At 39.1% G+C, this 17,460-nt stretch overlaps 1 long non-coding RNA gene, 1 other non-coding gene and 1 pseudogene across 2 annotated transcripts; 2 read left to right on the top strand and 1 right to left on the bottom strand.

The window, feature by feature from the left end:
• Positions 1-89: 89 nt before the first annotated feature.
• LOC141584818 (uncharacterized) lies at positions 90-2,547 on the top strand. The gene is made up of 3 exons (XR_012518016.1): positions 90-283; positions 600-759; positions 2,284-2,547. It is a non-coding gene; the product is annotated as an uncharacterized LOC141584818 (long non-coding RNA).
• A 1,720-nt stretch (positions 2,548-4,267) lies between these two features.
• Positions 4,268-4,371, bottom strand: LOC120364774 (U6 spliceosomal RNA). Its single transcript, XR_005579918.1, has one exon. It is a non-coding gene; the product is annotated as a U6 spliceosomal RNA (small nuclear RNA).
• Positions 4,372-15,935: 11,564 nt separating this feature from the next.
• On the top strand, positions 15,936-17,460 carry LOC120364664 (elongation factor 1-alpha 1 pseudogene; annotated as a pseudogene).

Here is a 17,460-nt window from a genome sequence, read left to right as displayed (position 1 = left end):
GCTTTTCTTTTAGAAATTAGGGGAACTCCAGCGGTAATAACCACACACACACTTCCTCTTACTCAGTGGTCTGGCAAATCCACTCGGGGATTTCCATGACCCAAAAGCATGACTCTTTACCGTGGCCTATCTGCGCGGCATTTACTGAAAGACATTTGCTTCATTGCTCTTGGGTCAGAGGAAATCTTGATAACCCATATAGAGAGGACGATCTTTGCTCAGCCTGCCTGGAAAAGGTCAATGTCCCCTGGTTCCCACCCTCCATGCGCCATACACTTTACAGGTAAAAAGGTTAGGTTTTTCAATCTACTATAGCTGCAAAAGTCCAGCATTAAAAAAAAAATCGAAACTTTGTGAAATCCTTCTATTTATTTTTACTTTTTGTTCTGATCAAGAAAGTAACAGTTGAAAGCAAATGCAAGGGTATGTGAAAAAAAATCAAGCAGTTATTGCAGTTTATTTTTTACTAAAGATTGAAATTGCTTTGTTAATTATCTGTAGTGAAATACTTTGTTTTGTTTTGGTGAGGGTTTTTTTGTTGTTTTGTTTTGTTTTTAATAAGGGTGGAGTTGGCTATTTTTTAAAATCCCTCCTTTTAGTCTCTCGCAGGTCAGGTTTCTGAGTCGCAGCGCCATTCTCAGGAAAACCTGAAATCTTTGAGTCACACTGCACTGCCATATTTTCCTCAGTGTTCTCAAAGTAGTAAATTTAAGCAACTTCATCTGAGAGCGGTCCCTACCAGGGTAACAGATGGATTGGGTGAGTTCATCTGATTTTCTGTCTTCCAGTAGATCAAAGACCATTACCAACCGGAGGCAGAGATTATTTGGGATTGTCTGGGAATTCATTATGCCATGGAAACGGCATCCAGTGCATTCTGCACACACTTGGACTGAGCAAGGCATCTCCTGCTTTAGGTGGACTTGGCTGTCCATAGCAGCTGAAGTTCCAGTTGGAATTGTTTCAGAATTTTGAAAAGCTCTGTATTCCCTTGCCCATTTTAAACTTAACATTAAAACATAAAGCTTTTGCAGATTTACAACAACAACAAAAAAAAAACTCATTCAAAAGTGGGCAAAGGACATGAACAGAAACTTTTCAAAAGAAGACATAAAGACGCCAACAAACATATTAAAAAATGCTCATCATCACTGGTCATTAAAGAAATGCAAATTAAAACCACACTGAGATACCATCTCAAGCCAGTTAGAATGGCGATCATTAAAAAAAACGGGAGACAACAGATGCTGGAGAGGATGTGGAGAAATAGGAACACTTTTACACTGTTGGTAGAAGTGTAAATTAGTTTACCATTGTGGAAGACAGCATGGCGATTCCTCAAGCATCTAGAAATAGAAATTCCATTTGACCCAGTAATTCCATTACTGGGTATATATCCAAAGTATTATAAATCGTTCTATTATAAAGACACCTGCACATGTATGTTCATTGTGGCACTATTTACAATAGCAAAGACCTGGAACCAACCCAGATGCCCTTCAATGATAGACTGGACAAGGAAAATGTGGCACATATACACCATGAATACTATGCAGCCATAAAAAACGATGAGTTTGTGTCCTTTGTAGGGACATGGATGAATCTGGAAACCATCATTCTCAGCAAACTGACACAAGAACAGAAAACCAAACACCACATGTTCTCACTCATAGGCGGGTGTTGAACAATGAGAACACATGGGCACAGGGAGGGGAACATCACGCACTGGAGTATGTTGGGGGGTGGGGGGCTGGGAGAGAGAAGGAGGCAGGGAGACTGGGGAGGGATAACGCTGGGAGAAATGCCTGATATTGACAGAGGGATGGAAACAGCAAACCATCATGGCATGTGTGTACCTATGCAACAATCCTGCAAGATCTGCACATGTACCCCAGAACTTAAAGTACAATTAAAAAAAAAAAAGCTTTTGTACATGTCAAGAATCTACAAAATGTAAACATAGATATTTTGGGGAAAAAAATCGATAGAGCACTCTTTTGAATGTATTTGATGGATCCTAATACCATAGTCATTTGAAATACATGACCATTCATGAAGTAATTAATGTCAGGCCATCTTTAATAACTGAAAATATTTTATCATTGCCTTTTGTCATTGAACATTTATTACTTTTAAAACACAATTCCCCTACAGAATGTTAATACATGTTTATACTAGGAATCTTTTATGATCTCTCTGTCACATATCTGAAACAAATACATATTATAAATTGAAATATATTTTTTTTCTCTAAGTGTTAAAAAAAAATTCCTCTTTGGCCAGGTGCAGCAGCTCACACCTGTAATACCAGCACTTTGGAGGCCAAGGCAGGTGGATCATCTGAAGTCAGGAGTTTGAGACCAGCCTGGTCAACATGGTGAAATCCCATCTCTCCTAAAAATACAAAAATGAGCCAGATGTGGTGGTACATGCCTGTAGTCCCAGCTACTTCGGAGGCTGAGGCACAAGAATCATTTGAACCTGGGAGGCAGAGGTTGCAGTGAGTCAAGATTGTCCCACTGCACTCAAGCCTGGGTGACAGAGTGAGACTCCATCTTAAAAAAAAAAAAAAGAATTCCTCTTTGATTACATTATCATTGATACTGTTTTTATTACTTTTAAAATATAATTGGTCAAAACAATATAAAAATACTATAAATGTTAATAATTTTATTACAAATACAGTTTTAAGGGGGTTGCAGCTTATATTTTAAGCAAGTTTTTCAAGTGTACATTCATGAATATTACTTATGGCTATAGTATGTTAGGGTTCAGCACAGATTCTGTTCCTTTTTTTCATTTCAACAGATTATAAATGGTGTAAATCCTATTTCACAGAAATAAGTAGATAAGTAGAGAGGCCCAGAAGAAATATTATGATGGCAATTTTTTCACAATTTTTAAAATATGTTTTATATTCCAAAAGTCATTTAGTGATCTTGAATCAAAATTTGTAATTATCAGTAGACAATTCCATTTTGCTGAAATCGGTGATTTAGAAACCATTGAGCTTTTGATACCCAGATAAGATCGGCAGGGTTAGCAAATTAAAACAGAGAACATCTAGTTAAATTTCTATTTAACACAAACAATGAATACATTTCTAGTATAAGAACGTATTCTTGTATAAGAATATACAATATTTGGTATCTACCTATATAAAATATTCATTAGTTATCTGAACTTTAGATTCAATTTGGTGTCCTGTATTTTACCTAGCAACCTTATACTCAGATATTAGAGTCATTCATTTTCTCAACACTAATGCTGATTGATTATTCCAAATCATCCAGGAGGTTTCAACACCCAGAGAAACACAACATTTTAAAATTCATGATAGGTGAGAGGTGAGAGCCTGTCTTTTAAGGGAGGACAGAGAACCATCATAAGAAGGGAGGTAAGAAGACAGAACAAGCCTGGCAACTTTGACAGCTCTTGTTTTCAAGCAGATCAGTTTTAGGAGAAACTACACATGGAAGTTGAGAGTCAGGCTATTAATTCCTTCAAACTATTTGAGCTCCCACCTACCTGTTGGTAAGTCTTTGTAAACACCCAGGGGCACACTTACCCCAATTTAAAGACCATGGTTGGCCAGGCACAGTGGCTCACACCTATAATCCCAGCACTCTGGAAGGCCGAAGCGGGAGGATCACTTGAGGTCAGGAATTTGAGACCAGGCTGGCCAACATGGCAAAACCCTGTCTCTATTAAAAATACAAAAATTAGCTGGATGTGGTGTTGGGTGCCTGTAATCCCAGCTACTCTGGAGTTTGAGGCAGGAGAATCACTTGAATCCGGGATGTGGAGGTTGCAGTGAGCTGAGATTTTGCTACTGCACTCCAGCTTGGGAAACAGAGCAAGATTCCATCTCAAAAAAATAAAAATAAATAAAGACCATGGCTTAAGAAATTCCTGAACTGCCTGAGTCCCATGTTCCTCAAACTGGTTTTGAGAACTAGGGTCAGACCTACTAGGTTGAAAGCAAATTAACATGTCTCCTTTGCAATATTTTGCACAATTAAAAAAAATTATTTCCCTAGATAAATATGTATGTATTTGTTCACTGCGTTATTCTAGTACTAGTAGAGTGTCTGCTCATAGCAGATGCTCAGTAAACCTGTGTTTACTGACTAACAAAAATAGAGTCAATCTATGCAAACTATCCACTTGGGCTTTCTCTATTCTAAGTGTGCATCCACATTTTTAATGGTGTAACATACCTTGCATTTTCTTTCTAACCCTTTGTATATCTACCTACTTTATAACAAAAGCTCCTCTTTCCCTTTCAGCATCCAGCTGTTATCCTTGAGTAGGGACCATGCTAATCTTCTCAGTATGGTTCCAATTTTAGTATATGTGCTGGCAAAGCATGCACGGCCTAAATATATTTTCTTTCCAAACTCTCTTTTATTTTCTTCCAAGCCAGTGGATTCCAAGCTCCACATACTCTTTTCGTGACAGAAATATACCAGGAAACCTTTGAAGAAAGTGACAAAGCAGAGACATACTGTATAGCCATTACTATCTTCAGTTTTCTAGGTTGGTTTGTTTGTGGTTTTGTTTTTTTGGTTTATTTTTATTTTTATTTTTTTGAGACAGATCCTTGCTCTGTCACGCAGGCTGAAATGCAGTGGCACGATCTCAGCTCACTGTAACCTCAATCAACTGGGCTCAATTGATCCTCCCACCTCGGTCTCCTGAGTTGCTGGGACTATAGTCACAGGCTACCACACTTGGCTAATTTTGGTATCTTTTATAGAGACAGAGTCTCGCTATATTGCCCCAGCTGGCCTTAAACTTCTGGGCTCAAGTGATCTGTCTGCCTTGACCTCCCAAAGTGCTGGGATTACAGATGTGAGCCACCACACTTGTCCTCTTGGCTTTCCAATTTTCTTCTACTGTCAGTGTATGAGCAAGGGATGAGTGAGTGGGTTTTTCACTCCATTTCTGGCTCAGAACTCTGACAATTCCTGGTAGCAGTATGCTCTCATATCCTATTATTAATAATCAACTTAGAGGTATTTTTCCTTTGGGGGAATTATTATTAAAAATATTTTTTTCTCTGGAGGGAATTTCACATAATGTTGCAACAACTTTAGTTCTAGCCTAATGCTTTTTCACTGTTAAGTTTTTAGATTTTTATATATAAAGAAACCTAGGAATCTAGAACTGAAAGTGAAAGTGAAATCTAACAGAGAACACAATGTTCTGATTCCAAAGTAAATCTGAGAGTCCTTGTAAATGCTGAGAATTTCCTGGTCTGTTGATAACTTTATAATATCTTGCAAATAAAATACAATTAGACCAGTCTTGAATAAGTGCTAAAGAAGATCAAATTTACAAAGAAACCTTCTTTAATGTTAACTTTTAGTCAATATGATGAGGTTTACCCCTCATAAGTGGTGGCTTATTCTATTTTATATGATCGTACTCTAATAAAATATAATTTATAACGTGTAAAGTACACAGATCTTAAAAGTTTATAGCTTTATGATTTTTGACAAATGCACTCAGTTAACCATCAACGAGATCAAGATCGAGAACATCTTCCATTACTTCAGAAAATTCTTTCATTACCTTTTTCAGTCCGTACCAAGCTATAATGCCCCAGCCACCCCTCCCTCTCCCACAATCACTATTATGATTTACCACCCTAGATCTGATTTGTCTGTCCTTGAACTTCATACAAATGGAATCCTATGATGTGTACTCATACTAGCTTCCTTTACTCAACATATTTCTTAGTTTCATTGATATTGTAGTGTGTATCAGTAATTTGTTCTTTTTATTGCATAGTAGTATTCCACTGTACAAATATACCATATTTTGTTTGTTTCTTTTTTTTTTTTTTGAGACGGAGTTTTGTTCTTGTTGCCCAGGCTGGCATGCAGTGGCATGATCTCAGCTCACTGCAACCTCTGCCTCCCAGGTTCAAGCGATTCTCCTGCCTTTGCTCACTGCAACCTCTACCCTCTGGGTTCAAGCGATTCTCCTGCCTCAGACTTCTGAGTAGCTGGGATTACAAGTGTACAACACCATGCCCGGCTAATTTTTTGCATATTTTTTTTAGCAGAGACGGGGTTTCATTATGTTGGCCAGGCTGGTCTTGAACTCCTGACCTCAGGTGATCCGCCCACCTTGGCCTTCCAAAGTGCAGGGATTACAAACGTGAGCCACTGTGCCAGGCCTACCATAGTTTCTTCATCTGTTTTCCTACTGTTGTACATTTGGGTTGTTATCTGGTTCAATATGTTGTGAAAAGAACCTATAAACTTTTTTCTTTTTTTGAGACAGAGTCTCACTTTGTTGCCCAGGGTGGAGAGTGCAGTGGCACCATTTCAGCTCACTGCAACCTCCACCTCCCAGGTTCAAGTGATTCTCGTGCCTGAGCCTCCTGAGTATCTGGGAGTACAGGCACATGCCACCACGCCCAGCTAATTTTTTGTATTTTTAGTAGAGATGGGGTTTTGCCATGTTGCCCAGGCTGGTCTTGAAATTCTGAACTCAAGTGATCTGCCCACCTTGGTCTCCCAAAATGCTAGGATTACAGACATGAGCTACCATGCCCAGCCCAGAACCTATAAACATTTTAGGTTTTTTTTTTCTTTAATGATGTAGATGAGGTCTCACTATGTTGTCCAGGCTGGTCTCAAATATCTGAGCTCGAGTTCAAGTGGTCCTCCCACCTCAGCCTCCCAAAGTGCTGGGATTACAGGTATGAGTCACTGTGCCCAGCCCATTTTAGTTCCTTTTTTTTTTTTTTTTTTTGGTGAACCTATGAATTCATTTCTGTTGGATAAATACCTGGATATGGAATCGCCATTGGGTAAGTGTATGTTTTATTTTTATTAGAAACTGCCAAAAGTTTTACAAAGTCTCTGCATCATTTTACACTCCCACCAGCCATGTATAAGAGTTCTAGCCACTACACATCTTTCCCAAGGAAATGAGCCTTTTTAAGTTTAGCTCTTCTTTTGGGTATGTGGTAGCATCCCGTTATGTTTTTAATTTTTCTGTCCCTAGTGATTAATGATGTTGACTATATTTCATATGCTTCTCAACAATTTAGATATCATCTTTTGTGTGGTGTCTGTCCAAATCCTCCTCCAATTTTTAAATTGAATTGATTGACTTAAGGGAATTCTTTATATACTCTGGATATAAGTCTTGTCATTGACATATGCATTGTGAATATTTTCTTCCTATTTGTGGTTTGCCTACCCTTTATTAAGTTTCTTTTGATGAGTAGAATATTTTAATTCTATGAAGTCCAACTTATGATTTTTTATGCACAGTGTGTTTTACATCCTATTTAAGAACCCTTTGCCTACCCTAAGATCACAAAGATTTTCTTCTATATTTTCTTGTAGAAGCTTTGTGATACTGACTTTTATATTTAGGACTGTTGAAATGGAAAAGTTCGCTTGTCCCTCTCACAGGGCATGCAATGGGGGAGTGGCTCACTTCTTCAGTGCCCCCTGCTCCAACCTCTTGGGGAGCATACAGATGGGCAGGTTGTGGGGCTTTGACCCCGCAGCAGTGTCTAGGGGTGAATGTTGACAGCTGAAGCCCCAGTGAGTGTGTGTTACAGGGTGCTCTTTTAATTTAGCTGTCTGTAGGCAGCTTGTGTTTACTCAGTTACACCCCTGCCCTTATCTCAAGGAAAGAGGGCTTTCTGTACCCCAAGTGTTCTTGCCTTGGTGTACCAGAACAATCGGATCACACGTGGACTTGGAGAATGAGTGCAAGGTTTTATTGAGTGGAAGCAGCTGTCAGCAGATGGGGGAGCCAGAAGAGAGATGGTTTTCCCCTGGAGTAAGACAGCTCCGCCCTGGACTGGGCTTTCCTCTGACTGCCCCAGCCAAACTTTGCGTTATTCTGTGGTCAATGGCCTGACGGCATGCTGGTGTGCTCCTACACCAGTGCGCGCCTCTGCACTCCTTTCCATGTTCAGCTGCCAGCATGTCTGCCTGCTAGAGTCTTGGTGGGGGAGGGCAGCCAGTTTTATAGGCACAGGATGGGGACACGGCAGGCCAGGGTGGTCTTGGGAAATGCAACATTTAGGCAGAAAAACAAAAATGCCTGTCCTCACCTAGGTCCGTGGGCACACGCTAGGAGATGAAGCCCTGGCCAGGCATCATGCCCTCTCCAGCACTTCCCTTCCATTTCACTATCATGTATCTCAAATTAATTTTTTGCGTGTGGTATCAGATGAGGGTCAAAGTTTATTTTTTTCTCTAAACATTGTCCTAACACAATTTATTAAAAAGATCCATTTCCCCTTGAATTGCTTTAGTGACTTTCTCAAAAATCGGCTGAATATATACATGAAGGTCTGTTTTTGGACTCTGTTTTGTTAATCTGTTTGTCCATCCTTATGCTAATATCATAATGTATCGCTTACTGTATCTTTATAGTAAATATTGATATCAGAGAGTGTAAATTCTCTAACTTTGTTCTTTAAAATCGTCTTGGCTATTTGGGGTCCTCTGATTTTCATGTATCTCAGAATTCTAAATATCTTTTTAAAAAAGACTTATTTTTCTCCTGGGAATTTGAGAAGTTTTGACATTTTAATGTTATTGAATCTTCTAATTCGTATACATAGTGTATGCCTACCCTGTTTGTTCTCTTTAATTTCTTTTATCCTTGAACACTTTATCTCTTTAATTTCTTTCTTTTCAGTGCAAAGATCTTTCACAATTTTTGTTAGGTTTATTCCTAAGTATTTCATTCTTTTTATGCTATTTATAAATACTTTTTAAAAATTTAGCTTTTCAGCGGTTGATAGTATTTTACAGTGTATTCTTGGGTATTTACAGCTAGTATGTAGAAATAAAATTGATTTTTTTTTAAACAGACCTTGTATTCTGTTACCGTGGTAAATTCACTTATTGTAGTTTTTTTCTTGGATTCTTCTGGGTGTTCTAGATGAATGATGATGTCATCTAGAGATAAAAACAATTACAGCCCTCCTTTCACATCTGTATTCTGTTCATTTATTTTCCTTGCTTTATTGCACTAGCTAGGATTAGGACCTCAAATACAATGTTAAATAGATGTGATTAGAATCAATATCCTTGCCTTAGGGGAAAAGTGATCTTAATTGTAGTTTCTCTTAGATACTCCTTATCAAATTAATTTATCAATTAAGGAAGTTTTTTCTATTCCTAGTTTGCTATGAGTTTTTTATTCTACTCATAAATAGAGGGTATGAAAATATAGTTTATATGAATGATATATGAAATACAGTTGAGTAAAATATGTCAAAATGTTCTCCATAAACTCATTTTATCAACAAAATAGCTTAAAATCTGACATTTACTCTCATTTCATAATATGCTTCTAGAAAAATCAAAGTTCTCTTTATTAGTAGTTGTAAATGACTTTTCAAATATATCTAAGTGACAATCTGTTCGTGAATATTCTCTGGCAATTCCTGGTTTGTTATAGCTTAATAAAGCAATTGCCACCTTAAATTGTTGAATGTGGGCTTGGTATCTTTCAATATTTCTGGAAAGTCTCAGCCACTGTGTCCTTATATTAGATTTTACCCAGTCTTTTTATTTCCTCTTTCTGGATCTCAAATTAGACAAATATGCTCAGGAAGTTGAGGCAGGAGGAGGGCTTGAGCCCAGGAATTTGAGGCTACAGTGCACTATGATTGTGCCACTGCACCCCAGACTGGACAACAAAGTGAGATCCTGTTTCAGTAGGGGAAAAAAACAACAAACAAATCTTTTATTTTTTAAAACATAATAAAGATACTTCTCTTACATTTTATTATGATTCTAGTATGTGTTGTGACTTTATATGAAAGCTCATAGTCATTGGGTCTCTACCAGTGGATTTTTGAGACCCAATTTTAGGATGTATTCCTCCCAAGAGAAATTGAATTTGCTTCTGTCAGTCAAGCTAATTTTTTAAAATAGCGCAAAATATTCCATAGTCTAAACATACAATTTATTCAATCACTTCTTAACTAATAAAGTTAATTTTTAAAAATAGCTACAAAATGTTCAATGGTCTAAACATATAATTTATTCAATCACTTCTCTACTGACAGACACATTGGATAGGCCTGAAAACACTGTATATTTCCTCTCATTAGTATGGATTATATTTTGTTTTTTGCAACTGTAGTGACAGATTGCTGTGAAAAATTGACACAACTCATTATGAAAATATAAAGAACTGCCATAATCTTTATATGGCATCAGATGGCATCAATATCTTAGAATAAGAACTAAACTTTCCCTATGTCAGACACTTTTCTAAGTACCTCAGAAATATTAACTCATTTAATCCTCACAACATTCTTAAAAGATGTGTACTGTTATTTTTAACCCATTTTACAGCTGAGGTACAAATTGCTGCACAATGGATAACTTGCTCAAGTCACCACTGTTGTAGGCTCTGTAGAAGCAGAAATTGGTACAGGGACTCAGAAACATGGGAGATTGGCTAGGCACGGTGGCTCATGCCTGTAATCCCAGTACTTTGGGAGGCTGAGGCGGGCAGATCACCTGAGGTCAGGAGCTTGAGACCAGCCTGACCAACATTGTGAAACCCCATCTTTAATAAAAATACAAAAATTAGCCAGAAATTACAAAACTTAGCAGGTGCCTATAATTCCAACTACTTGGAGGCCAAGACAGGAGAATTGTTTGAACCTGGGAGGTGGAGGTTGCAGTGAGCCGAGATTGCGCCATTGCATCCCAGCCCGGGTGACAAAGTGAAGACTAGGTCTCAAAAAAAGAAGAAAGAAAGAAAGAGAAAAAGGAACACAGGAGACTGCAAACATGACCTGGATTATAGTGGGGTGCTTTTAGAGACAACACCTGTAAAAGAATGTAGAAAGCAAATTTGAGCAGAGGTATAAGTTAAATCATAACACAGTTGCAACAGAGGTCTCAGCAGTTCTCATGGGAAACTCTGAAACTTGGATGGCACTTGAAAAATGTGTAATTGAAGTGGCCGGGCTTTATACTCTCATATTGAACCATTGGTTAGCATCTTAGGATGCTGCTTGAGAAACCATATGTGAAGCAGCTGCTTTAAGCTCAGTACGATGCCTTAGGATAGTGTCAGCTGAGAGCCATCACAGCCAATACTCCCAGCAGCTGGGGTTATAAATGTGATATGAGTAAGGCTGGGCACAATGAGGCACAGTGGCTCACACCTGTAATCCCAGCACTTTGGGAGGCTGAAGCTTGTGGATCACTTGAGGTTAGAAGTTTGAGACCAGCCTGGCCCTGGCTAATATGGGGAAACACCATCTCTACTAAAAATACAAAGCTGGGCATGGTAGCAGGTGCCTGTAATCCCAGCTACTTGGGATGCTGAGTTGCTTGAACCTGGGAGGCAGAGGTTGCAGTGAGGCAAGATTGCGCTACTGCACTCTAGCCTGGGTGACAGATCAAAATTCTGTTTCAAAAAATAAAAAAAAGTGATACGAGTGAGAAAACATAAATCATGCTGCCAGCTTTTGTCTTTGATTAGTGAAAATTCTGCAAATATTCTTTTCCTTCAAGAAAATCTTAAATTGGAGTTAACAAAAGAGTAAGCCTTTTTTGTCACTCAACCAATGAACATTGGAAAACACAAGATCATTCGAGTCAGTGTCTTCCACTTCTTTCCAAAATTCCATAAACTGGCACCGATTCGTAGCATTTGCATGTATATATCACACAACTTACATAACTGTATACACTATGCTTTCCATGAGTCTGATTCAGAACACTGAGCACAAATACTTTCAGTTTGTATTTATGATGAAAGACAGAAATAAGCCGGGCGCGGTGGCTCAAGCCTGTAATCCCAACACTTTGGGAGGCTGAGGTGGGTGGATCACAAGATCAAGAGATCGAGACCATCCTGGTCAACTTGGTGAAACCCCGTCTCTACTAAAAATACAAAAAATTAGCTGGGCATGGTGGCGCGTGCCTGTAATCCCAGCTACTCAGGAGGCTGAGGCAGGAGAATTGCCTGAACCCAGGAGGCAGCGGAGGTTGCAGTGAGCCGAGATCGTGCCATTGCACTCCAGCCTGGGTAACAAAAGCGAAACTCCGTCTCAAAAAAAAAAAAAAAAAAAGAAAGAAAGACAGAAATAAAGGGACACAGTAACCTCTTGTTTTAAAGTTTCATAAATTCATATCTAGAAGAAATTCTTCTTTGATAATATTAAAGTTTCAAATATTTATATACCATGAGTTCAACCTTTTAGTTTACAAGTTTTCAAAATTTTAATCAATTATCTTTGATAGACTTAAAAAGGGCTTGTAGGCTATGGGCAATTGTTTAGTGGCATAATTTAAAATATTTTACTTTTTGTAAAATAATCATTTTTACTCTTTTCCTAATAGTTTTCTAACTAAATTTTCATAACTATAATAATAGTGTATTTTACCATGTCACAATCTAAAAATGGTTTTCTTTTTTATGCCAGAATCCAAGACGTTTAATCACTGCCTAAAGTTACAAGCCCAGATCCTGTTAAGCATAATTTTTGAAATATTCTTGGGAGGTAGGCACAGTGGCTCTCAGCACTTTGGGAGGCTAAGGCATGTGGATCATGATATCAGGCATTCGAGACCAGCCTGGCCAACACGGTGAAACCCCATCTCTACTAAAAATACAAAAATTAGCCAGGCGTAGTGGCGTGTGTCTGGAATCCCAGCTACTCAGGAGGCTGAGGCAGGAGAATCGCTTTAACCCAGGAGGCAGAGGTTGCAGTGAGCCGAGATTGTACCACTGCACTTCAGCCTGGGCCATAGAGCAAGACTTTGTCTCAAGCGGAAAGAATTTTTTTGGAAACAAGGGTATGCGAAGCGAAGTTGCACCAAACCAGCAACTGCCATTGCTAATGTTCTAGCTTCAGTTTCGTGATGTTTCCCTTGGCCAAAACCACACTAAGTCATTTTCAAGTTTGAAGCATTTAGCAAATAATAGCAAAGCAGAGCCACCAGAAACATACACCTGATTGCTATGAGAAATATGGCATTGCTGTGTTAGCTAATGGAGCTAATTTCTGTATCACTATGTGGACATAACAGCAACATAAATTGGAAGATAATGGAACCTGCCCTCTGTTGGCAGAATCTCACCCCAAATGAATAGGGAGATAAGTAATCATCCCCACTGGTATAATACTGAATTGTTTCAAAGCCAACTCATAATTGATGCCAGGTAAAACCACTGTGAACCCATTAAAATATGGCAGTATTGAAAAAATAAAGTATATTTGAAACCTTAAAATATATTTTTTGTTACGTATTTACTTTAGATTTCAAGTGACTAACTTAATCTATTCTTTTCAATTATTTTTTGGCTGTTGAGAGAAAACATCAAATTTGCTATGTAGTATCTGAAAATATCTGTAATATTACTTTAACATCTTTTAAAAGTTGGTGCATTGGCTGGGAAACAAACCCGGGCCTCCCATGTGGCAGACGAGAATTCTACCAATGAACCACCTTACACCTTCCCAAGACTAACCCAGGAAGAAGCTGAATCCCTGAAAAGACCAATAACACGGTCTGAAATTGAGGCAGCAATTAATAGCCTACCAACTGAAAAAAGTCTAGGACCAGATGGGTTCACAGCCGAATTCTACCAGAGGTACAAAGAGGAGCTGGTACCATTCGTTCTGAAACAATTCCAAACAATACAAAAAGAAGGAATTCTCCCTAACTCATTTTATGAGACCAATGTCATCCTGATACCAAAATCTGTCAGAGAGACAACTGAAAAAGAAAATTTCAGGCCAATATCTCTGATGAACATTGATGCAAAAATCCTCAATAAAATACTGGAAACAGAATCCAACATCATATCAAAAAGCTTATCCATCACGATCAAGTCAGATTCATCCCTGGAATGCAAGGCTGGTTTGACATATGCAAATCTATAAATGTAATCCATCACATAAACAGAATCAAAGACAAAAAAACCACGATTATCTCAATAGATGCAGAGAAGGCCTTTGACAAAATTCAACAGCCCTTTATGCTAAAAACTCTCAATAAACTAGATATTAATGGAATATATTTCAAAATAATAAGAGCTATTTATGACAAACTCACAGCCAATATCATACTGAATGAGCAAAAACAGGAAGCATTCCATTTGAAAACTGGCACAAGAAAGGAAGCCCTCTCTCACCACTCCTATTCATCATACTATTGGAAGTTCTTGCCAGGGCAATCAGGCAAGAAAAAGAAATAAAGGGTATTCAATTAGGAAAAGAGGAAGTCAAATTGTCTCTATTTGAAGATGACATGATTGTACATTTAGAACACCCCATCGTCTCAGCCCAAAATCTTGTTAAGCTGATAAGCAACTTTGGCAAAGTCTCAGGATACAAAATCAATGTGCAAAAATCACAAGCATTCCTATACATCAATAACAGACAAACAGAGAGCCAAATCATGAGTGAACTCCCATTCACAAGTGCTACAAAGAGAATAAAATACCTAGGGATACAATAAAATACCTAACAAGGAATATGAAGGACCTCTTGTAGGAGAAATACAAACCACTGCTCAAGGAAATAAGAGAGGGCACAATTATACGGAAAAGCATTCCATGTTCATGGTTAGGAAGAATCAGTATTATGAAAATGGTCATATTGCCTGAAGTAATTTATAGATTCAATGCCATCTTCATCAAGCTACCATTAACTTTCCTCACAGAATTGGGAAAAAACAAAAACAAAAACAAAAACAAAAAAAACCACTTTAAACTTCAAATGGAACCAAAAAAGAGATGACATAGCAAGACAATCCTAAGCAAAAAGAACAAAGCTGGAGGCATCATGCTACCTGACTTCAAACTATACTACAAGGCTACAGTAATTAAAACAGCATGGTACTGGTACCAAAACAGAGAGATAGACCAATGGAACAGAACAGAGGCCTCAGAAATAATGCCACACATCTACAGCCATTAGATCTTTGACAAACCTGACAAAAACAAGCAATGGGGAAAGGATTCCCTATTTAACAAATGGTATTGGGAAAACTGGCTAGCCATATGCAGAAAGTTGAAACTGGATCTCTTCCTTACACCTTATACAAAAATTAACTCCAGATGGATTAAAAATTTAAACATAAGATCTAACACCAGGCCAGGCATGGTGGCTCACGTCTGTAATCCCAGCACTTTGGGAGGCTGGGGTGGATCATGAGGTCAAGAGATCGAGACCATCCTGGTCAACATAGTAAAACTCCGTCTCTACTAAAAATACAAAAAATTAGCTGGGCATGGTGGCGCGTGTCTGTAATCCCAGCTACTCAGGAGGTTGAGGCAGGAGAATTGCCTGAACCCAGGAGGCGGAGGTTACGGTCAGCTGAGACCGCGCCATTGCACTCCAGCCTGGGTAACAAGAGCGAAACTCCACCTCAAAAAAAAAAAAAAAAAAAAGAGATTAACACCATAAAACCCTAGAAGAAAATCCAGGCAATACCATTCAGGACACAGGCATGGGCAAGGACTTCATGACACCAAAAGCAATGGCAACAGAAGCCAAAATCAACAAACAGGATCTAATTAAGAGCTTCTGCACAGCAAAAGAAACAATCATTAGAGTGAACTGGCAACCAACAGAACAGGAAGAAATTTTTGCAATCTACCCATCTGACAAAGGGCTAATATCTAGAATCTACAAAGAACTTAAACAAATTTACAAGCAAAAAACAAACAACCCCATCCAAAAGTGTGTGAAGGATATGAGCAAACACTTTTCAAAAGAAGACATTTATGCAGCCAACAAACACATGAAAAAATGTTCATCATTATTGGTCATTAGAGAAATGCAAATCAAAACCACATTGAAATATTATCTCATGCCAGTTAGAATGGCGATCATTAAAAAATCAGGAGATGCTTTTTTTCGCAACGGGTTTGCCCCCAGAACGTAGGTGTCGTGAAAACTACCCCTAAAAGCCAAAATGGGAAAGGAAAAGACTCATATCAACATTGTCGTCATTGGACGTGTAGATTCCGGCAAGTCCACCACTACTGGCCATCTAATCTACAAATGTGGGGGCATTGACAAAAGAACCATTGAAAAATTTGAAAAGGAGGCTGCTGAGATGGGAAAGGGCTCCTTCAAGTATGCCTGGGTCTTGGATAAACTGAAAGCCGAGCGTGAACGTGGTATCACCATTGATATCTCCTTGTGGAAATTCGAGACCAGCAAGTACTACGTGGCTATCATTGATGCCCCAGGACACAGAGACTTCATCAAAAACATGATTACAGGGACATCTCAGGCTGACTGTGCTGTCCTGATTGTCGCTGCTGGTGTTGGTGAATTTGAAGCTGGTATCTCCAAGAACGGGCAGACCCGAGAGCATGCCCTCCTGGCTTACACACTAGATGTGAAACAACTTATTGTTGGTGTTAACAAAATGGATTCCACTGAGCCACCCTACAGCCAGAAGAGATATGAGGAAATCGTTAAGGAAGTCAGCACTTATATTAAGAAAATTGGCTACAACCCCAACACAGTAGCATTTGTGCCAATTTCTGGTTGGAATGGTGACAACATGCTGGAGCCAAGTGCTAACATGCCTTGGTTCAAGGGCTGGAAAGTCACCCGTAAGGATGGCAATGCCAGTGGGACCACACTGCTTGAGGCACTTGACTGCATCCTACCACCAACTCGTCCAACTGATAAGCCCTTGCGCCTGCCTCTCCAGGATGTCTATAAAATTGGTGGTATTGGTACTGTTCCTGTTGGCCGAGTGGAGACTGGTGTTCTCAAACCTGGTATGGTGGTCACCTTTGCTCCAGTCAACGTTACAACTGAAGTGAAATCTGTTGAAATGCACCATGAAGCTTTGAGTGAAGCTCTTCCTGGGGACAATGTGGGCTTCAATGTCAAGAACGTGTCTGTCAAGGATGTTCGTCGTGGCAACGTTGCTGGTGACAGCAAGAACCACCGACCAATGGAAGCAGCTGGCTTCACTGCTCAGGTGATTATCCTGAACCATCCAGGCCAAATCAGTGCTGGCTATGCCCCTGTACTGGATTGCCACACAGCTCACATTGCCTGCAAGTTTGCTGAGCTGAAGGAAAAGATTGATCGCCGTTCTGGTAAAAAGCTGGAAGATGGCCCTAAATTCTTGAAGTCTGGTGATGCTGCCATTGTTGATATGGTTCCTGGCAAGCCCATGTGTGTTGAGAGCTTCTCAGATTATCCACCTCTCGGTCGCTTTGCTGTTCGTGATATGAGACAGACAGTTGCCGTGGGTGTCATCAAAGCAGTGGACAAGAAGGCTGCTGGAGCTGGCAAGGTCACCAAGTCTGCCCAGAAAGCTCAGAAGGCTAAATGAATATTATCCCTAATACCTGCCACCTCAGTCTTAATCAGTGGTGGAGGAAGAACGGTCTCAGAACTGTTTGTTTCAATTGGCCATTTAAGTTTAGTAGTAAAAGACTGGTTAATGATAACAA

This window comes from Saimiri boliviensis, chromosome 6, assembly GCF_048565385.1.
Source record: "Saimiri boliviensis isolate mSaiBol1 chromosome 6, mSaiBol1.pri, whole genome shotgun sequence".
NCBI lineage: Eukaryota > Metazoa > Chordata > Mammalia > Primates > Cebidae > Saimiri > Saimiri boliviensis.
The sequence above is the reverse complement of the archived record's forward strand: the minus strand, read 5'-3'. Positions and strand labels throughout refer to the sequence as shown.